Source organism: Sylvia atricapilla, chromosome 3 (assembly GCF_009819655.1).
Source record: "Sylvia atricapilla isolate bSylAtr1 chromosome 3, bSylAtr1.pri, whole genome shotgun sequence".
Taxonomy (NCBI): Eukaryota; Metazoa; Chordata; class Aves; order Passeriformes; family Sylviidae; genus Sylvia; species Sylvia atricapilla.
The window spans coordinates 37,026,669-37,050,835 of NC_089142.1; positions in this window are offsets into that span (position 1 = coordinate 37,026,669).

Consider the following 24,167-nt stretch of genomic DNA (forward strand, 5'->3'; position numbering starts at 1 on the left):
CAGAAGACTAAAAAATAACTCCCCAGGATGCTCCAGGGCCCAGCCACCCTGGTGCTTCACAGACATTTCCACCCAGGGTACTCTCTGAAGATTGTTAAAATAAATGTTTCTGGCCATATTCACCTGGGTGTTTAAAGTTATTTTGCCTTGTGGCCAACATGGGGAAGACTAAAGAGACTTTGGATTTCACCACTCTGCAGACTTCCAACACCATCCCAGAAGGTCTGTCGTGCTCAGACAGAACCTTCTTGCTCTCCCTCATGACACGCTCCGATGTGTAGATGAGTATGTAGCATACTCATCTCTCTATAAAACCTCTCTTGTGGCAAACCATAATGTAGCCATCCTATCACTTCAGACATTTTGACCTGAAGAAGTGAATCCCAAAAGCATAGTACACCACTGGCATGCACCCTCTGGGGCTCATGGGAGGGCTGTGAGGAGACAAAAGAAAAGCACTGTGTGTTAAAAATGCCATCAACCTCCTCCAGCAGCCACAAGGTGTGGGAAGCTTAGAGGATAACTAATGGGCTGCCCTTCACCTAGAGGCAAGAGGTCTTTGTCTGGATCGGACTTCAGGTTTTCCAGTTGGTGATTAACAGGCACAACTGACTGATTGCATGAATTTTTGATTTATCTATCGTGATAATAAAGCAGTTCAATTTTTAGAGCTTGCCAAAGTGTATGCCTCCTTAACAAATTGATGGTTGATGTAAATGGTCTATGAAGCAGTTTTTTTCTTCTAGGTGGTTTTCAAATTATTCTTGTGTAAACAGGAGGTGATTTTTTCTATATTCATGAGCAGAAAGTAACAGTGAAGTCATTGTTTAAGAGGTGCAACTGTACAGCAACAGAAGTGCCAATGCAATATGACATTTTGGATACCAAAATGTAGAGGCCTGTTTTGAGAACCAAGTTGTGTCCCATTGGTGCTTGATTTATTATTTATATCCATTTAGGGAATGAGACCTCACAAGGTTAAAATATAATCCAGTTACTTGTTCTTAGTGGGGGGGAGGGGGAAAAAGAAAAAAAAAATCTCCCACAGAGAAAAATACAATATTTTATCAAATAATTTGAAAAAAAAAATTTTCTTAAGTTTCAGTGAACATTGATATTCACAAAATCACTCAGTAAGGACATAAGAACTGTTTGAGAAGTAAATATAGATAAATAGCTGACTTGGTATTTCAGTGTGTGTCCTTGTGTGTTGGTTTTGAGTAGAAGAGGATTAAATGGAGAAACAGAATATTGTTCTGGGAGGGGCAGAGAGCAAAAAATGGTAGAACATTGTGATGTCTCAGCAATGATTGCTTGAGATCAGTTATATCAGCAGTAATGTGGAATAGTTTGCATCCTGTTATTGCTTATGTAAGAAAGAAGAGCTATTCAAAGATGTGAGAACACCATCTGTGACACTAATGTGGGAACGAAACTTGTGAGAAGACATCATGTTTCCATCTGCTTTCAGAGGGCCTTAAACAATGGCCAAATCCACCAGATAGCTTATGCTGTGTGAACATATGAAGTGGTTGACAAAGTTTTATGGCTTCTGTGTCTGAACTTATGCATGCAAGTCCAGAATGACTGTCTGTCAGGAGCAGCTGCCTTTGCACACGGATGTGTCTGCACTGGAGGGCACAGGCAGCATCAAAGGTCTGCTGCAGCAGCCGACTTTCATCTTGGTCGTGTACAAGATCCTGTATGTGCTGAAGCAGGGAGCAAACTCAGTTCTTTGTCAAACTTTTCCATTTCCAAATGTTGGCTTCAGGGTGTTTTAGATATTTTAGGGTGTTCAGAGATTCTAAAGAATGAAATGTGATAGTGCCAAGTTATCTTCTTTTGGTACATTTATCTATTTTTGTGTCAGTAAGTTGTCTTGCGGCACTTGTGATTTTTTTCCCCAAAAAGTCATACTTTCTCCAGTCTGTCTGACTAACTGGGTAATTTAACATCAACCTGTGCAGTTATTTTTTATGCTCACTTTTCTGTCTCCTTCACTGTGATGTTGGCTTTCAGGGAATCTCAGGAAGGCATACCTATTTTAAGGACCAAATTTGGCTAAAGAGCAGCAGAGACAAACTCTTAAATGGCAAGGCCATTTGTCCCTAATATTCATTAGTCTTGCAATCATATTTTCTTTTGGGATTATGGTGGCAAGTCATTGATGATAAATAAATAAAAAAGTTTTTTTTTTTTTTTTTTTCTCATGGAAATGAACTCAGAATTTTAACGGACCTTGAAATCCAATGCCTTTGGCCAACTCTGGGATTTACCTGCAGCCTGGCTGAACATCTGTCAAGTGTAACAGGACTTTGGAGCAGATTGCAGATAATTTATGGAATATGTCTTTTTTTAAAGCCCATTATTTTCTCAGTAGTCTATGCTGATATGTGATACTGTAGCTAGGCACTCCTTTAAATTAGTGCCTGTGAGCCAGTGAGTGAAATCCTCCTTGGAGACATCAGTTTATTGTCTTGGAGAGCATTCCCCTCAGCCCAGCAGCCAGGAGGGGTACAGTGTGAGTTCCAGTACAGTAGTTCTGCACCAGCAGGAGATTTCTCTCATGAAAGGGAAATCCTCAGGAGAGAGATGGAGAAAAGGATTAGAATCCTAAATCACCTGTGAATCCTTGGGAGACTGGTGTGAGAAGCTTGCTGTGCTCTCCTGTGTGGTGGACTTAGAGAAGCTGTCCCAGCCATCTCTCACAGTGCGTTTTTGGCAGCATGCTTCGACCAGGCATCAGAACAGGGCTTCTCTGGTTTGCTGAACTGGGGGGGGGGGGTGTGAAATAAAACTTAATTTTTCTTTTACTAAAAACTATACATCTGTGTTTTTCACCTATAAAACTCAATGACAATAAGCAGTTCCGATTGGAAGGCATGTATGCTTTGTCTAGTAAATCTAAAGAGAAGTTTTTAAAACTTCTTTCAAGTGAATGAGAAGAATAAATGGTAATATTGTGGTCTTGTAAAGGTAAGAGTGAAAAAGAAAGAAAGGCTGAAACACTATACCGTGCTTATGCCATTTTCTCTTCCTTTTTCAGGATATATGAGGAGGAAAAAACCCGGGCAAAAGAGTACTTAGAAACAAAGAAAAACTTACATGAAATAACCTTTCAGACTAATGGGAATGGATCTCTTGTGATTTTAAATGTATTCCTGTGCTATGCTAACACATGCAAAGGATGAAGGAAACACCTTACAAATGGGGAGAGTGTCAAATTCGCAAATCAAGACAGAATAATTCATCCTAAGAGATAATTTATACCGACTAAGCTGTCTGAGGCTTTGGAGATCAGCTTTTGGCATGCGTTTCTCTACAGTTTGCACGGTGGACCACAACATGCTATATAGATGATTCATGGGCTGGAGACTTTCTGCACATGCAGGGCCCGAGGTGGGTTGGCTTGGCTACAGAACAATTTTAAAAATTCCTTTGCACCTTATGTCTTTGGCTTCTTTTCTGTGGCTTCTAACTCCTACTTCTCAATAGCTGAACAAGATATTAACAGGATAAATTACTCACTCATGGCGTGTAAGCAAATTGCAGGAGAGATGTGACTTATGAAAGCAGTTGTGTCTCTTAGATGCTTGGGCTCCAGCTATAGTACTGGTAAAGATGACAGTAACAAAATTAATAGTGATAATATGTTGCTATTGCATAGACTGCGACCATGTCTTTATTTACTTTCTAAGCTGTGCTTTGCCAGTACTGTCTGTTTCCTCTCTTCCCTCTTTGTAAAAAAGGTGGCAGGGGGGAAGGGGGAAGAAAAAAGAGGAAACCAGAAAACACAGAGAGGATTCTGGCCAAGATGAACACAGAGAGGCAAGTAGTGTTGTGACTCTTCCCTGTCGTCAAGGGTACAAGGGCACAGCAGGAAACTTTTAAAATAATATTTTAAATTTTAAAAATATTTTAAATTAATGAAAATTAATTAAAATAGTTCCTATAACTCTGCAGAAAGACTTTGATAACTCTTTGGATTAGTGGTATTAAAAATCAGATGGAAAAAATAACAGTATCCCTTTATACCAGTAAAAGCAGTGGCTGAACTTTTAAAAGCTTGCTGCCATTAAAGTCTGCAGCATTTGAAATATATAATAAGCTTATGATGATAATTCTCCATCTACTGCAGCTCTTTCTTTTTTTAATCCATTTTTGCTTTCCCTGACTGTTTGACCTTCCGAATGATGCTAAAATTTATGAGAAGGTCAAAAAGTCATATGAGGCCCATATGAGGGGCCCATATGAGACAAAAGCAAGACAAATGAATATAGGATATCTAGGCAAAATCAATGATTTCTAAAGGCTAATTCATACTGAGCAAAACATACCAGGGATGTTTATAAGAAGGGTAGATGGAAGTTTGCTTTATACATATTAAAGGTGCTTTTTATACTCTTATGGGGAAAAACTTTGTTTGCAAGCTTTGCATTCCAGGACCTGTAACCAAATGCCAAGACTTTTCAGATCTGCCAAGTTCAAAATCTAAGATTTCAGGTCCACTTGCCAGATCACATTTTCCATTTGGCAGCAGCATTTTCTTCAGCCCTGCCAGTAGCTGGCCCCTGAGATGCCTCCTTATGAGGCGTGGGATTTAATTTAAAATTTTATTTTTTCAAACATTATTGTTCTGTGAACATGAAAGTCCAGAATTTCAAGATAAACCCAGGCTGAGCAGAACCCATTCTTTCCTGTTGAAATGTCTCCAAGAGAGCGCCTGCTTTGAGAAAACCTTGGAAAGGATATCTGACTTAGCCAAGGGAGTTTATTTGTTACCTGCAGTGATATTTCTTAGTGAATACACATTTGTCAGGGGAATCCTGTTTCTTTACTTAGTGCAGAATTTTTTTATTCATTTTTTCTAACTGTGCATGCTTAATTCCCCTTTCTGTTAATGAGAGTTTAATGTGCTCTTTGAAATGAAGAAAAAGAATTTTATGCAACTGATAAAACAGAGCTTAAAGAGGTAGGGTAACAGCACTTGAGAGGGGGGAAAACAGCTTCCTGGCTGTGAGTTTAATGCTTTTCTGCAACAGGAGTCAAACTGCAGAAAATTGGTGTTTTTTCTTTTTTTGGCTTTTTTTTTTTTTTTTTTTTCCTATGAAAACAGCACTTGAAAGGGAGAGAACATAGGGATGGAGTGGTAAAAGAACCATGAATTTTAACTAGTTGCAGTGTGTGAGCCATGGAGTGATTCCCTAAAATAAATAAACTATTCAAAGCAGGATAATGGAAAGAGTGGACTGCATAAATTGTACTGACATTTCATCGGAGCTCATCCCATTTCTGTGTTATGTTTTCATTTTGATGGTGACCTTTCAGGCCAGACCTGGATAATTTAAATCAAAAGAATGTCTTTCCTTGTTGTGACGCCCTCTAGTAGTCTGTTCATTCAAACTTAAGGAAATTTTGTGGCAACAAATCATGATGACATACTTATTCTTGCAATCCCCCTTGTCCACCCTTAGAGAAGATCCATGACTTAGCATATGAAGTGGATTACCTTTCACCCCAATTAATGTTTTTATAATGAGTACCAAAGGAAGTAATAATGTTTTGCCACTTATTATTGAGTGTTACTGGGGCAATGTCTGAAACTCAAGACCCAGGTCATTGACAGCACTGACATGATGGCAATCACATTGCTGAGGTTTAGGCCCTGCTACAGTGATGAATAAATTGGCCAATTTAATTTCCAGTACTATCAGTTTGAAGCTTTGAGTAACAGAATGAGATAGATACAGATATCCAGGGGTTTTGAAGATTTGGCAGGGGTTAGACTTGAAATTCCATCCATTTCTAAGCCAATTCAAACGTTAATTAAAAGAGAAACAGTGAAGTAATAAAATAAGGAATTATAGTTGTGTTTTCCCTGGGAACTAGAACTACATAATTTTTAACTACAGTGATAAATATTTTTATACTATATATGATAAGATATGATATTGTACAGTAAATTATGTTTTGTAACTTGTCAGTAAGTTGATTGTATTACACAGCTTCCTAACTGGCAAAAATCAGCTATATCAGTTTTAAAGAATGAGAACCATCTGAGATGTTATTGAACAGCCTGATCCTACCCCCCTTTCTCTATCTTTTAAAACAGGGTAGTAATGCTTAAACATACTTTAGAATGCCGGACAAAGAAGCGAAGGCAGTTGATAGCTGCCTGACAGAAATAATGTTTCCAGGATGTTCCTTGGGTTTCTCATACAGGGAAAATCAGGCTGTTTCTATGTTTTAACAACAAGAAGAAATGCCTTGCATAGAACTTTAACAAGGAGCCGCACTGGCTTACCAATAAACCTTTTTCACTTGGGTTATAATGACTGATAGCACTGCATAACCATGTGTGTGCCGTTTATATGAAGAATTCTCTTTTTACAATTGTCTCTTTCTCTTTTATTATTGAAATGATAAAAAGTTATTTATACCAACAGCCAGCTCCACCCCACCTCAGGATAGCTTTCTACAAGGCCTAAATAAAGGAAAAAAGCAGATGAACATCTGCCTATGTGTGTGTGTTTTTTATGACTTTTCTCCCATTATTTCAGGTAATAACACCATTTAATATTGTCTATTCATTTCTCAACCCCATTTTGACATGAGAGAAGTAATTTGCCCCTTGTCCACTGGAAAAGTTTCAATAATCTCTTTTTCTCAAGATGATTGAGCAAATATTTCTTGAATGTCCTCTCATGGGGAAAACCAGGGTGTGGAAGAGTGGATATTGTGTCATGATAAATTGATAAAAAGGTCTTTTTGGGAGAAGAAAGGCTGCCCACCAGTGCCTGTGTTACCGACTCTTCTTAATTATTAGCTGGGAAGTGCTTGCCTGGCATTTGGGGTCCAGAAGAGCATTGCAGCTGCCTTTGACTGCCCTGTGGTATGAGACTCAGGTCACAGCAAAAGGCTTCCCTGCAGCACAGAGATTCCCTGGCATGTGGACAAGGCTGGAGCCACAGTGTTCCTCAAATGGTTGGTAGACCTCTATTATGCCAGGACTCGCAATGTGAGCCCTTATTTGCCTCATCCAGCTGGGTAAGATTAGATACAGATTTTTGTCTCCATGTTTCAGTTTCCTTCCCTATAAAAAGTAACATTTACTTTGTCTCTCAATATTTTAATGCTCTTTTAATTATTTGACTTCAGAAATATTTTTGCATTGATAACATTAGACAGATTGTGTAAATGAAAAACACTGTGTTGTTACAAAATGTCTTATCTTGGAGAGTTTATTTCACAGATGACAGTTGTAAAATTTCAATATCTATTAAAAAAATTATTTATTTACACTGAAGTGCTGTCCTAATGCATAAACATTCACAAGGAGAAGAGTGGTTTCCTCCATGGCTGCATGTAAAGATGTGACATGCCACCTCTTTACTGTGTTCTTGTCAGAGGTAGGCTTTGAGATATACCACGTATTGGCCACATCTGTGCCCAGATATCCTGCAGCTCGTAAATATTGATCTTTCCAGAGCAGGGAGGGTGACATGGCTGCATGCTCCTGTGAGCAAAACCAGAGGAAACTGAGTCAGGATGGTTTGAGGAAACTCTAGTTTTGACACTAGCATGCACAGATACATAGGGACTCTGAAGCCCGGTGGGCAAATTTCTGTTCCTTTCTGCACTGCATAATGAGCAACCTGGGCTCAGTTCTTTGGTTCTTTAACACTTTTTCAGGTCTCTGAAATCCACCCGGTTTCACAGACCTGCTTCCTACCTGTGCTCATATCGGAAAAGTTGCCGAAATATCTGGGGGATGAATTATCTATTTATTCATTCATTACAAATACTTCTTTGACCTGGTGAAATCTGGTGAGCTGGAAAAGCCTTTCTTGTCACTCATGTCACCTCTTATCCTCCGCAGGAGTCGCAGCGGATTTAAAGGTCATTTGAAATGCAGCCTTTTGCTCTTTGACAGCCCTTTCAATATTAGCCTCCAGTTCTGTTTTACAAAGTCATCATTATTAACTGTGTTTGTGGCTACTGCTATTTTCCTGGGATTGCAGAGGAACCTGAGATACTAATTGCAATGAACTAATTTGGCAATACCACGGCAAACTTCCTTAAGGCATTAGTTAAGAATATACTTTCCTTTACACAAAGAGAATTTGAAAGTGGGAACAGACTGCAAATGCAGCAGAAGGTATGCTTTTGTACTCCTATACTTAAGAGTAGATGGTATAATTAGCTTACAATGGTAGTTGAATGTATTTCTCAGGATGAGAACATACAGAATTAAACAGTAGCTTTAGCCTAATGATAATCGGTGATAATGATGATAATAATAATAGTACTTAGAACTTTAATGCAGAGATTTGCATCTTGAAAGTGCTATGCTAAACATTGACTTAATTACTGTCACCTCTTCAGGGAAGGTAGGTATTATTGCCCTGACTTAATAGACAGGGAAATAGAGATATAAGAGAATGAAATGACTTGCCAAGGGCTCTGCAGGAGCCTGTAAAGGGATTCAAACTTTACAGGTCCCTTTACTGTATACTCCCTTATACCAGCATAATTATGCGCATTGTAGGGTTGCTCTGTGCTTTTGAAACTTGAGCCAAAGCCTTTTGAAATTAGAACTGTGTGTAACATGTTTTGAAGGTTGTACTTTTCGATCACACTTTAATATGATTTTCCTTTTTAGGTCAACCTGAAACATACAGTTGGAGGCAAAATTTTCAGTTTTGGCTTTAAATATATATATTTATTAATCCTTTTAGTAAAAAACTTGTAAAAGAAAGGTCAAGATTTTGTACAGGGTAATTCAAGAAACAAAAGAAATTTTTCCAAAATTACTTCATTATTAATTGTGGAGGGATGTGTTTGTGTGGCCTGGAGATTTTTGCCAAATTCCAAACTTACTAAAGCTGTCTCTGACATGCAAATTGCATATTTTTTTGAGTTTGTATTTTGTAGACATATATTGCCTGGTTCTTATTAAAATCTCTGTGAATCTTCCTGCCTCAATTATTTCTCCTCACAGAAGGACTGGAGATCAGCCCTGTGATTTGATTACTTGCAGAATATATGGTGAGTAAAATGGTATGATGTTAACATAAACAGTTTTCTGACCACAGCCACAAGTTAAGGTGATGATGAGATTCTGTAAGAGGAATTGTATTCCATAAATATGAAATGAAAACATCAGCTTTTAGCTATAATTATTTCCCTGTGTAAAAGGCATTAACACCAGACTACAGGAATGAATTTTGCTTTGACTGCATTCACTGTGCTGTTAGCATAGATCTTGTAGGCACCACAGTTCTGGTTAATTAAATCTGAGTTGTAGTTCGCTTTGATAAGAAATGTAGTTCTGTATCTGTAAAGCATAAGGCAATAAAAGATGTCAACATCTGCATTTGTAGGATTTAGAAGGAGCTTTTGATAATTGTTTTCTCTGTCTCTTACCTTCTGTCACCTTGGCTTAACACTGGATCAGCACACAAGCTCACAGGCATTTAAAAACTGGGTGTGCTGAATGCCTTTCTGTGAACAGGGTGAAGAGTCCCTCTACAGTGGCAGCTGGTGTCACATTTATGTGTTTCAGTACCTGCGATGCACATGGGCATTTGCTGGTGTTCAGAAGAGAGATGACATCCGTAGGTAACAGCTTCATGTAGCATTATTGATTTTTGCATTGTACCAGCAGCGATTCCTGGCCGTGTGAATCCCTTGCAGAGCCTCTCATGGTAGTCTGAACTAAAGCTTCAGACAGTTTTTGTAGATGAACTTGAGGAATGCTTTGTCTGTTTCCAGAACAAGATATTTGAATTCATTCAGCTAATCAAAACAAAGACTTTTATCCTACAGGCTTTAACTAGGGTTTTCATTAAAGGCTTCTGCTTTTTTTTTTTTTTTTTTTTTTTTTTTTTTTTTTTTTTTTAATTTTTTCATAATGTCACAACTGAATGCAGCAGCAGAAATTAGAAACATTGAGAAAGCAGTGGGGACACTTTCTGGAAGATAACCTTTGTGTTTGCTTTCAAAAGACATTTTACACTGAAAGCCAAATGTTTTTCTAACATTCACAGTTTTCCAGTCAAGCTAAATGTAAAGAAACTATTTCTATAAAGGTGAAATAATAGGCCATAAGAGAAGGAGTGGATAGTCACACAGCTCAAGTTTATTTTCTTTTTTTAAACTGAATTTTTGTTTTCAACAAATTGCTTTGAATGATAATACCACCTAAATATATTCACAGGCATTATTTAGCAAATAATTTCAATGACGTTTAAGAGAACTTCAGTCTAATAATATGCGAACAGAATGTGCATTCTTTCATATAAATAATAAGAATTATTCACTGCTCTAATAAAACTAAGTGGCTTTTTGGGAGAATGAGTATGAATGAAACACCAGATTTGCTTCATCCTGACAGTCCATATTAAAATATCAGAGATGAGTGCTTATCTGCACATAGTTTAACAGACTTCCAGCTTTGAGGAGTACTAAATAAGAGGCGAGACTTAATGGAGTGGAATAAGAAATATGGACCTGAAAATGAGACTGTGCTGTATTCTGTGTTGATCACACAAGGTGGCAGAATGAGCTTAGGGCTATCCCAGAAATAAGAGGCAGTGAAGCAGCATTGCTTTCAGTCAAGAGTGTATCCTTGCTTACCCTAGGAATATGCCAAGTTGCTTCTGCACATGGAGAGAGATGGAGGAGAGTATTTTAATACAGTATTTTTTGATGATTCTCCAAATACTTAAATTTCATTTGGAGATTTAGTGGAAAGTGTTAAAAGCTTGTGTCCAACTTTGGGAATTAATAATCATGCAATGCTGAATCTGCTCACATTTTCAGTTTTATTGAAAACACAGTTTACTCTCTATTGATACATTGATTCTCTAAGTGGGGCAGAACTCTTCAGATGAAGGACAGCTGCAAGAACAGGCACGTAGGGAACATTGTACTTTTCATTATTGATTTATGGCTAAATTCACTTCTGTTGTGAGTGAGTGAAACTCTATTGACTTTCCTTGTGTTGCATTTAGTTATATGCTCTGCCTGAGCCTGGCAGACAGGTGTATGTGGCTGAACTGAGGGCAGCTCAAAGAGGAGAAATTGAAGTGCTGGACAAAGAGAAGGGTACGCTCTTTCCAGTACCTCCATGCTACTGCTTTGACTAATAAGTTGGGGAATAGTAGCAACACTTCTTTCTACACCTGTTCAGCTGCCAGATGGCCTCCTTGACTTCCTGAGCCTGTTGTTCTAATGCTCACTTCCAGAGACACAGATGACCTGCATCACCAAAGGAACCTTTGGATGCAGGTTGCAGGTGAGCTCCTATGTGTGCTCACTCAGTTTGCCTCTGCGGAGCTCCAAGACAGACAAGTGGTGCCCCAAAATGATGGAGAGCTTCAGCTATGAGCAGGGACTCCTTCCTGTCTTCCTGATGTGAGTTCCTCCAGTAAAGCATAAAAGCAGGGTTAGTGTGGAGCACAATTAATGGCTGCTTGAAGAAAGAGATATGTCCTTTTAGGGTGCATTTTAAAGGTACCTGGCAACATATTCTGCATCCGAATTTACTCCTGCCTGTAAGTGAGTGAAGTAACTGAGCAGGATGCTCTTACAAGTAAGGATTTAAACACTCGTATCTGTGCACTGGTCCTTATGCAGTATATTTCTGGAAGCTCATTAGAAGCTATTAAAGATTATTCACCCTTGCAACCTTTTCAGCAGATGTTCAGCTGTTTGTTTTTTCCTTCACTGCCTTAAGATATTTGGCTAAGTATTAGTACAAGACTGGAACAGGTCAGGAAAGTGTTTATTTTCCAGAAAAATAAATTAACTAGTAAAATAGATGGCAATTAATAAAATAAGTCATCTGTAACTTATTAATGAGAACTGGAAAATCAAAATTGAAAGTTTGAAATTTAAAGCTAAAGCAGACGCTGGAATGGCAATGTTTCTCTTTGCACAGAGAGAAGGTTACAAAATGATAAAGAAGGAAAGGAAGAACCAAGGAAAAAAGGTAAAGAAAAAATTAATTCTGAATGCTGGAAAACTCCTTTTGTCTCTGCTGCACTTGCCTTTCACCTGTTGGTCATCAGGAGAGTTGCAGTCTGTGAGACTCATTCTTCCAATGACTTATGGCCATATCTAAGAAAGTTTTATTTTGGCCCACACCTTAATGCTGAGCTTCAGGCCTGAGAACTCCGTGACCCCTTTTTATTGTCTCCAGCTCATTCCATAGCCATGTCCTGACTTTCAGTTCTTAGGTTCTGGTTCTCAGCTGAGCTTCAGCATTTGTGTGACATTTTGTCCACTGCCCAGTGCAAAACCAGGCAGAATGAGCCTAGTAGTTATTTTTAATTGTGAGTGGTTTTTCACTAACCCGCTCAAATGAACAGTGCACAGGCTTGAGTCACTCACAGACTTCCCAGCCTAGATGAGGTGACTGAGTGGAGACAGCTTCTCAAATTCCTCTCTGCTGTGACTGCCTGCCAGTCCTCCCTCTTTTCAGTACAGTTGGCTTTAACAACCTAAACCACTGCAGGGGACGCTTTGAGTTAAACTGCTAGCCTTGCACAGAAATGGGCAAAAATCCCTTATACCAGTTCTTTACCACCTGACTCACTAATTACTGCCTTTCAGTCTGATCTGCCTTGTGGCAGCCTGCTGCCATTGATGGAGTCTGTCTGGGAGAGCCAGAGTTCCTCAGAACATGCAAGCTGGGCACTGTGGGGTGGCAAAGGGTGCTGGTGGGGATAGCTATTGAGCTGGGACACAGAGCTGGCTCACACAGGCATTTTGGGTGCCACCTCTCACAGCATTCCGTTCACGTGGTCCAAAGCTGCAGTGCAGTGTGAGAGGCAGGGCAGCAAGGCTGAATTCACTGAATATACACAAGTAATAGGCAGCAACCTTTATATATAACAAGTAATTATTTCGTGTCTGAAAAGGCATAGGAGGCTGTCTGCACTCTGAGAGAGCAGCTTGGCAGTAAGACAGCCATAACTGAACCAGAGCAGAAATACAGGGCGCTTCTCCTAAGAGCCAGTGATGTGGGGCAGCTCCCTTTGTCAGTTTCTAAAATAATTTCACAAAATAATGTCTGCATATTGGTTAAATAAATAGCAACTTTTTGAGTTTCAATCAATGTCTAACAGTCTCAGCAGCCTTAGCCACTGCTCCTAGAAAATGGAAAGCAAGCAGAGGCTGAGAGAAAAATACTCGAAGAGCTGACACTGACAGCAGTGTGGTGTGTCAAAGTAATAAGCAAGTATGTGAGCATCTGTGTCACTGCCACTGTCACTGGCAGTGACACAGATACTCACATAGATGCCATCTTCTTAAATGCAGGTGTCAGTCACACCTGCAGAGCACACATGGAAGCAGTGCACATATATGTGACACATATATGCTCTCTGGTACATATATATGCTGTCAAAGTGTACTGATGGGTGGTTAAACAAAGCAGATGGGGGGAGAACATGCTGCAGGGTTCATGTGGTCACCGAAAATTCTCTCATTTTGGTATGCTGCTGAAAAGCTCGCAGGCCAAATGCATATGGATGACTCCAGTGTCTGAAGAAACATGCTGTGGAACTGCTGTATTGTACTTGAAGCTACAGACGGTCCCTGACAGCCTTTGTAAAGTGATATGAAGCTAAATGCCTGTGAGAGTGAGGAGGTAATTCTGTTGATTAATGCCAGACTTGTTGGTATTGATGATTTAGCTGCCTCTATGAAACAAATGTGGGCAATCAGTTCATCTTGAAAAAACTTGTACAACTGAATAAAGGAAGTTGTTGCCTAATCTATTTTATACTAATTGCTTCGTGCCACAAATTCAGGGCCTGATCCAATATGAATTGACATGGAGGAGAGAGTCCATTCACTGCAGTAGTCTTTGGATCAAGGCTTCATTTTAAAGCGAGCAAATACTGCGTGCTAAATTGGCATTCATCTGAGTTGTCACTATCTGTTTCTTGAGAAGAAGACAGGCTTGATATTCTCCGTGTAGCCAAATGAATCTTAGCACTTACATGCTGATTGCAAGGCAGCAGAGCCAACCTGAGCACAACAAAGTTTTGGAAAGAGCAGGGGCACTGTGGGCTGCTGCCAGCGACAGCCTGCCTCGGTTGGGTGTCTGACATGGGGCTCTCGCTGCTGTGTTGCCATACAGAGTCACTTACCACCAACAAACACTTAGTGCCTATGAGGCATTTTTCAAAAATCTCACTGGGGCCATACCTGGGGCTTTAGCTATTTAAACATCTTAAAAAATCTGTCCCTTGAGAGGATTTAACTCGGCAGGATTTAGGCTGCTAAGGCTCGCATCATCAAAGAGACCAAAGTGTCAATCCATCTCTTTTCACGCCTAAGGACATAATAGTATCATGCTCCCTCCCATGAGGGGGTACTGCAGAGAAATTTCCGAGCTCTCAGCACCCAAACTAGCTAGCTCTGGAAGCAGATGGAGTATAATTATAGCAGCGTTGAGCTGCACCTGAACTAATTAGCTCTGCTGAGAAACAGGGATTGAATTTAATAATGCATGTTCTGCCATAGCGAAAAGGCTGGGCTGCCTTTGAGACCTGTGCGACTGTCTCTGCATGGTGCTGTGCTGAACTCTGTGGATGTACTGTAAAAGTCAGCTCAGAGCTTTTCTGTCACCATAATCTGCTGCAGAATGTAGGCATCACCTTGTCCCAGCATTCATGTGCCATTGGAATAATTACTCCTCAGCTGTCACTTACCTCCTGACTATTAGTTCAGCATGTTAAGTTTTGCATATGCTCAAGATTTTGCTGTCCAAACTCACCTAAATATTGAGATCTACTTCAAGGACTGCTGTGGCTAAAACCTTGAAGCCTTAAAATGGGACTGTCTTTGCTATGGACCTGATGTTACCAGCACAGTCTCAACATGCTCAAAGTAAATGTAGCTGAGAAGCTGAGATGTGAGAGAAAGGCAGAAGAGCCAGGTTCAGATCCCTGCTCTGGAGCAGTGATATCTATCAGATGTGGAGTTGAACACCCATTTTAGATACATTTCCTAGTTGCTGGGGTTAAAGACACTTTTTCTTACCTCAGCCTTTTGCATATCGAAAAACTCTTGTGTTGGTGTCAGGGAGAATTTTCCCACTCCAGAGAAAACTGACTGTTGGATTCTGTCTTGGGATGCTGGTTTGAACTCAAGCTCAGGCTGTTGTTTGTGCAGAAGGAGCAGTTGGACCCTCCATGCCCTCACTGGGTGACCTAACTCCAAAGCTCTCCTGGGCTGCCACTACCTCTTAAAAAATGTAGATCTGGTGTTTTGTATAATGCAAGTGGCTGAGATTATATAGGAGCTTAATGGCTCTGAACAGACTTTGTCTCTCTGGACATGCATGAGCACTTTTCCTTTAAGCTGGAATTTATTTCTTGCTGGTTTGATCCATCAGCAGGTTGCTGATGCCCCCATACTTATGTGCCTATCCATGGAAAAAATTTGTGAGTGTTGTAAGAGGTAGGATCAGAACTATGAGTAAGATGTTGAATTGCTTAATTCTGTAAGCCTCATTACTACCTAGGGAGTACAAATGGAAAGTGGACCCTTGAATAGCTCAAAGTCTTTTGAAAATATAAGCCATGTTCATAGCATTTGATGATTTTTTTAATGTAGTAAGTACTTTTAGACAAAGTTAATGACCCTGTGTGGTGCAGACAACATATTATAACTACTGGGACACATATGCACGCAAATCTTGATGTAAATCTTCAATTGGTTCTTCCATTTTGAAAAACACAGGCTTTAATGTTTTAAGCCAAAGGAGATATTTGGTAGCTACTGATGTATCTTACCAGGTCTGTTGTTGCAGAGGTAAGTGGTTCTCTTATCAGAAACCCCAAATCTTTTAACTTTGTATCAAAACCATTCTTTTTGCTGCCATTCTGCTGATAGGGTCTGAAATAAAATCCCTTAACTAGTAAATGATCCTGTTTAGGAGATTTGTAATACCTGTGTTGAAACAAGTTGCCTCTGCAGGAAACACATTTCTTCCCCTCTTCCTCTATTTGCTCATCAACATATTTGGCTCAAATAACCTGTTTCTGAAAATATCAGTGGCAAGCGGATGAGCAGAGGCAGTAAAAGCAATACTGCATCTGTAATAAGGGGAAAGGGAGAGATGCAAGAAGGGGAGAGACAGGAAGGAAAACTCGAAATCTGAGCTCCTCATGACCCTTCTCTTGGCATGGCACTGAGGCAGGCTGCCTCTTTTACATGGAGAGGAGTAGAAGTACAACCTCTCCCTAAATAATTAAATGAATACTTAACCTGCAGGTTTAAAACTTACAGCATATTATAAAACAATTATGTTTCCTTTGCATGAAAAAGCTGAATTGCCGTTCAGCTTCTTTTGTCATCTATATGCATGAGTTTGGAGCAATTAGCATGAATATATTACAGGTGCAGTGTCTCAGGAAATTGCAAGAAATTGTGCTGTATTTTTATACTATAGAGAAGTTCCAGAGCTATAATTCTTGGAAGAGTTGAAAACTGCAGAGATGTGAGCATCTAAAGTGTGATTTTATAACCATAACAAGCACTGATAGCCATCTATTTAATAGCCATTAAATGAATGCTGTATGTTCTTAGCTTGTTCCACTACTCATTTAATTTAACTGGACACAGCAAACTATTTGATTTTAGATTTTGGATTACCTTTCTTATGTGCCCAGTTTGTCTTTTTAACTGCAGATAAAGGTTGTTTTTTTTTTATTTGAATGGTAACAGAAGTGGTATTGTGTTGGCTTTGATGTTATCTCCAGACAACCTCTTATGCCAATGAAACACCTTTTTGCATGTTCTTTAAAATAAATTACTTAGCAATTCAAGAGCCCTGAATTTTGTTTGGTACAGTTTTGTCACATTTAATTGTTCATGTAAAGCTGATTCTTTTTCCCGACTCTCAGATGCAATTTGATTTTTAAGTGCAGGTTCCTCATAAATTCAGATGAGCACAGTAAGATAAATGCTTCCTGAATCCAAATCTCTAAGTGGCATTAATGGTGACCTTTTTTTTTTTTTTATTAGAGTGATAGTGATTCACATCTGCTGAGGATCTCACCCTTAAATTTACCTGACCTGATAATAATTTCTGCTGATGCTCCATTTATATGAGTAGAACAGAGAGACCTCAAAAAACCACAGCAATTATTCATATATGGTTTGATGCCTTTTTTTACATCACAGAGGCTCAAGGGAACCACTGTGGTAATAAGATTCATACCCACCATTTTACCTTCACGAAATCACGGATTTGATGAATGATATTGATACGGAACTTTGCCTTTTTGCAGGTATGAAGCGAAAAATTAGTCCTGAGATCTTCAAAACAAAACCAAATTACCTCAGTCAAAACTGTATGCACACAGAAAAAAATCCTGACAACCAGTGTCACACACAGAGAATGACACATGGACATGTCCACTTACTTTGACTTTTGGGAAGTGGCAAAGGAGGAGGAAATGGGAGTACCAGATCACGAAAGCAATCTTCAGGTTGTCGGCATAGTGGGTCATTTGCACGATGTTTCCAAAAATATGACATCATCAGTGGCTACCCCTTACTTTTACCTGCAATGTCACATCAGCATTTTAGTGGAGTGGGAGGAGGTAAAGGAGCTTACTTTGAAATGCAAATAGCAGGAGAAGGATATCACATGAAACAAACTCTGAGAGTGAGGAAGACTTATGACGGTTAAAGATTATATGTTCTGTAGATGGCAATCCTAGAAACACAGCTGCTTGGTGGCTTTTTATACGAGAGGAAGATCTGCATTAAAGCTCAGTGTTGTCCTGTATGATGCACCAATGTTTTAGTGCTAGTTTGAATGCTGAAGAATAGTAAACTTTCAACTCCCCTCTAAAGTAATAATTCCAAGAGAAAACCTATTTTTTTTCATATCATCTTCACCTGAGAAACCCCCCTCCTCCTCTTCTTTTTTTTTTTTTTTTTTTTTTTAATAGTTTGTGAAGTACGAGTATTTGTGGACCCCAAGGTGCCACCTCACTCCTCTATCTCTGGGTTCTCTGTGTGGGTCTATAGCTAAAGTGGTAACACGTGTCCTATATTTCAAGTGTTACAGGAGGCCTTTTGAGCAAACTATCATTTAGAAAAGAGCTAGAGATTGCACAGCCCCTGTGGTTCTGGGAAAATTTAGTGGAGTTGTAGACTAATCCCTTCACCATTGCTTCACAGAGCATGGAGAGCAAATTCCTGCACTTCTGAAGAGAAAGTCAAATGTTCTCAGAGGGAAAGCTCAGACAATTTTTCTCTTTCCTTCCCTCTTGGGTAGAGTTTTCTATGGGAATGACTGAGGATTGACCCTATGGAAACAAGAATTTGAGAAGACTTATTAAAAAATTGATTTTATTTCCTTGTCATTGTGAAGTTGTTCCCTATAGCACCTTCTCTAATGATTTATCCAGGGGTTTCAAACATTGTAAGTACCAGTGGTTCTGTATTTCCCTGGCCTGTCTCACTGACAGATAGCACAGAGATGGGGATTGCAAGCCATAGCAGAGACAAAAAGAGAGATAGCAAAATAAAGATTACTTTTTTTTTTTTTTTTTTTTTTTTTTTTTTTTTTTTTTTTTCTGTAGGATTAAACTGCTTGGGAGGACCAGGAGTGAGACCAGCGGCATTTCTGAGTGAAATAGTCATTGAGATCTAGGCTATATTTAAAGACAATGAAATTTGCCTCAGACACAAGTCCCAACACTTTTAAAATTCTCTCCCTTTAAATCTATTTCACTCTTTTCTTCTAGTATGTTTGTACAAATGAAAGAAGAGCTTTTGTTGTTCCTCTCTTCCCCCTTTTCTCTTGTTCATGCCTCCCTCCATGCAGCCCTCTGCGCACTTCTTGGCAGGTGGATGTGAAGTGCTGAAGCAACACAAGGTGTGATGTTCTGGAGGAGTCTGATCTGCTGAGTAGTTTCTTGTGAGATTTACAGCTCCAAAGGATTGACCATAAATAAATAAAACCTTTCAACACCTTCTAGCTCTTGGGAAACAAAATCCCAGAGATACTGAGTTTTGCTTACAACTTCCTATAGCCAGTGTTACTGAAGGGTTTGCTCTCTATTCGGTCCTGTCATGCCACCTGCCTCTTGCATTCTGTCTCCAGCAACCACAGCAATATTCTGTCTCTTCTGCTACTCATCTATTTAATATAGCAGTGCATGGGTAATGTAATGCTGGAGGATAATACCCTGATATCTCTTCTGACTTCTTCAAATGAGCTTTGGTGTTTGCTACTTCCTTTTCTATTTGGTATTGACTCCAGAAATTCTTAAGTAGACAGCAAATGCAGTTGTGAATTCAATCTCCAGATTTCTTTATTTCTTAGGGCACCTCTTTTCCTTAATTGCTTTTGCTTTGTTTGTTCAAATTAAATATTTATTGCATTTTAAAGAAGAATGAACTTTTGGTACAAGATAATAAAGGATTTATCTGATGATAAAACATGTAAATCTTTCCAGAAACTTCAGGAGGATTTTAATATTAATGCAGATCAAATATGGAAATATATGCAACTTGTGAATAGTTTTATAGAAATAGGAAGAGCTGTGGTGTCAATGTAGGAGTAATCCTTATTAGGATGAGTTTCTGATATTGATAAGTAAGGAATACAGGATCTCATGTTTTTCTTTTGCTTAAATCTCTTCATCCTTTCATGAAAGTTCAGGAAAGAATGACAAGTCCTGTTCTTTTTTATGTTTTAATAAACTGCTGAATAAATCATTACAGAAGAAAGTTTGAATAAGGAGAGAAATTCAGTTGTGTAACAAAGTCCTCTCAGTTTCTAATATCCAGGAGGTCAATCACCAGTCCCATCTCATAGAAAAAAATTATAGATAATTAGTATCTATAAAAAAAATATTTTACTATTTTGATAAGCATAGCTGCCCCCATCATGAGGTGCCATTAGGTTAACTATTCCCTTCTCTTTGTATAAAGTATGAGGAACTAGTACTCAATATTCCTAACGTAGTAAAACATAGTTATTAAATTATTGTTTAAACTACTTAATTTTTCAAATCTCCTATTTACTCTTTCCAAATAATTGAAACCATAGAATATACTTAATGGCAAAAACACAAGAAATTTTAAGTTTGGACAAAATGTACTTAACAGCAAAAACTACCAGAAATTTTAAGTTTGGAGAAAAGTGAGAGGAGGAAATCAAGAAGTAAGATATGGGTGGATTTTCTACACAGCAAAGTTCTCAGTATCCTTTTCAAGTTTCAGGATTCTTTTCAAGAGTGAGTCATGTTATAAGTAGTGAAATCTCGTAACCATTAAGGAGGACCATGGAACTGGGGGATATTGGCTTCATGCCTAAATGAATTATTCCCCTTTGGCATTTTCTGATTGCTGTGTTTATCAAAGCAAAATCCCAGCTTGATTTGGCTTTCAAACATACTCATAGTTTGTACCAATCAATTTAGTGGGTGGGTGTGATTGGAGAGGTTTGTGGTTGTAAAATGCGCAAGATCAAGGACTTTATAAAATAAGATAGGATTTTCAGAAAGTCCTCAAAAATCTAAGTCCTTTGCTCTGTGAAGTCCAGGGTTCCCATAACCAGAAATATGCTGAGCTGCAGGGGAGTCACAGAATGCTTTGAGTTGTAAGGAACCTTAAAGATCATTTACTTCCAACTCCCCTGCCATGAGGAGGGACACCTTCCACTAGATCAGATTGCCCAAAACCTCATCCAATGTGGCCTTGAACACTTTCAGGGATGGGGCATCCACAACTCCTCTGTGCAACCAGTTTCAGTGTCTCACCACCATCACAGTAAAGAGTTTCTTCCTAATATCTAATCTAAACCTGCCCTCTTTCAGTGTAAAGCCATTTTTCCCTTGTCCTATCATGCCATTTTTCACATGTCCTTGTGATGTCCTCTACTGCTTTCTTGTACTCCATTTTATGTATTGGAAGGCTGCTACAAGGTCTTAGAGCCTTCTCTTTTCGAGGCTGAACAACCCCAACTCTTTCAGTCTGATTTCATAGGAGGGGTGTTGCAGCCACCTGATCACCTCAGTAGCCCACTTAACCCGTCCAACAGGTTGGTGTCCTTAATTTGGATACTCCAGAGCTGAAAGCAATTATCTAGGTGGAATCTCAGGAGTGTGCAAGAATGGAAGGGTCACTCTACAGAGACTCTGCTTTTCAGTGTTATGTCTTTTTGCAGACTGTGTCCCCCAGTAGGAAATCTTCCAAGATTCACTGTTGTGTTTAGGAGCATGGAATAGGTGGTGCATAGCCCAGAGATCCAGAGACCACCTTATTCTTCTAATACTCTCAGTAATGCTATCTGTTCTCAGCCTTAACATCACCATTTAGAATAAGTGTTCAAATTTGCCCAACATCATGATTTTGCAAGGCTACATATGAAACTCATTTGTGCTGCCCTCTGAAGTAATTCTGAAAACACCCTGCTCCCATTCATCATTCAACATGCAGGTTTCTTTCACTTATTGTGTTCTAGGATGTGCTCTCAGCTAACTAGTGAAAAACCTCTGCAGGATGTTTTGCTCATTAGAGAAGCAATTTAATGTTAAAGAAATATTTTGCTTTCTATTTTACAATGTCTTTCTGAATAAATAGTATACAGCTTTTCCTGAGATGTTCTTTGAGCTGTTTGGAAAATGAAGAACAGAGCCTTTCACTGAAATTAATGGGAAAGTTCAGTGAAATTTGGATTAGACTCCAATGATAAAGCAATCTGAAACAGAAACATCATTAAAAGATACTGGTAATGGAACTGTGAGCTTATTCGTCTGAAAAACAGCTTGCGAGGTAATAAGTAATGAATTACTGCTAAGAAGCACATCTGTCTCTAAAGAGAAAAATGTCTTGTGGAATGCATTATACATCTGTACTGATGAAATTATTAAAATTAGTACCTTTGAGATAGGAGTAGATGTTATAAAGATGACCAAGCTAACATTGGACAGGGGGATTTTATGCTAATTAAATGATGGACACACAGTACAGAGACAAATTGTTAATATATGCCAAACACAGAAAATCTAGAAGACCATCTGATTCATTCTGTCAAAGGGAAAACATGTCTGTTTAATTAAGGGCTGTAATATCGTATGTATGCTTGCAGGCAGTGATAAGGTGGCTAATCTAGCTTTTCCTGAGGTGCACTCTGTCTTTTTAGTGTTTAAATTTCAGCCTTAAGATTCCCCTAATGTTGCTGTTTGTATGGGATTGTTTTCTGTTGCTGGCATCAAACCGATTCCCTGAGAGATAGATGCACCTCCAAATAGCAATGGCTTGTCAGGAAGATACTTTTTCATACCTGGCTTTAATGCAGACCTTTATTTTACAGACAGGTTTTTCAGAGGCTCGTGCTGTCTTACTTTTAATGAATAAAAAAAAATAAAAATGGGTGAGTGGGAAATGCTGTCATGCAGGCGTTCCAGATGAGGCTGGGACAACATTGCATTTGAATAAGCACCCGGCGGAGCCGTCAAGCTGAGCTGAGACATGCCTCAGCAGCCTCGGCTCCAAATTGAGCCCTTGGATAGAGGGCGAGACGCAGGAGTGCCCACAGCCTGTGTGTGCCTTGGCTCCCTTCTGCAGTGCTCCTGCTTGGGAGAGCGCTGGCATTGGCAGAGCACTGTCCTACAGAGGAGCTTAATTGTGCCTTTGCTGTGTTACGCAGAAACATATGGCTCAACGCCCACAGGAAAATATCAGGAACGGAATTTTGCAGCAAAAACATAAACACTATTTTGCATGAAGTAAAATCAATATTTGTTGCCTGAGTGTCTTCCCAGGGTTTCAAAGCCAAGTGTTGTTAGATTTCACTAAATTTGAGGTATTTGTTTCCATTTGTTTCCCAGTCTACAGTTGTTTTTATGGGGAAGCTTGCAATTTTCAAGGTTGTGTTTGTGGACTGCCCCTCGATGTTCATACAGACTGGAGAATGCAGTCCCATGAAAGGGACCTGGGGGTCCTGGCAAGTTGACCATGAGCCAGCAGTGCCCTGGCAGCCAGAAGGGCCAACCCTGTCCTGGGGTGCATCAGGGACAGCATCACCAGCCAGGCAAGGGAGGGGATTGTCCCACTCTGCTCTGCACTGGGGTGGCCTCACCTCCAGTGCTGGGGGTAGTTTTGGGTGTCACAACACTTAAAAGACATTAAGCTATTGGGGAGCATCCAAAGCAGGGGCATGAGGATGGTGAAAGTTTGGAGGTGAAGCTGTATGAGAAGCTGCTGATGTCACTGGGTCAGTTCAGCCTGGAGGAGACTGAGGGGAGGCCTCATTGCAGTTACAGCTTCCTTGTGAGGGGAAGAGGAGGGGCAGGCACTGATCTCTGCTCTGTGGTCACGAGTGACAGACCCAAGGGAATGGCCAGAAATTGTGTCAGGGGAGGTTTTGGTTGGATATTAGAAAAAGGTTCTTCACCCAGAGAGTGGTTTGGGCCCTGGAACAGGCTCATCAGAGAAGTGGTCACAGCACCAAGGGTGACAGAGTTTGAGAAGTGTTTGGATGATGCTCTCTGGCACATGGTGTGAATCATGGGGATGGTTCTGTGCAGGGCCATGAATAGACTCTATTCTCCTTGTGTGTTTCTTCCAACTCAGCATATTCCGTGATTCTGTGATACGAATTTTGCTCCTAATTGTTGCCCATATAAAATGTTGGGTTGATGGATATCTGCCCCATAGAAATTCAAGTATCATTAATTTAAAGCAAAGCTGGCATGATGTGTACCTTCCTTACAAAACTCTCTCAAACTCTCTCCTTTTTTTTTTTTTTTTTTTTTTTGTTTTTTTGAGTAGGTCTCAGTAGGAGCAAGCCAGGCTCCCACAGGCTTTGCAAAGGTAAACTTATGTTAGTAGTGACTACTACTCTCAGAGATTTGAGTAGTGAAATTGGTACACATTGCACCAGAATTCATTGTTACTTTCATTTTAAATGTCCGGGTCTCAAAAAGACAAACTTCTTGGTGTGGAACAACTTGCAAGAGTGAGTGAACCTCCATGTGGGTCCCATGGAAGAGGTCAGGGAGCTGCTCTTGGTGGTGACCTGTCACCAAAAAAGCAGCCAAACGGATCAGATTCTCTTTGTGCTTGAGCCATACATGTTTTCCCAAACAGATTAGCACTGATTAGCAACGAATTATCAA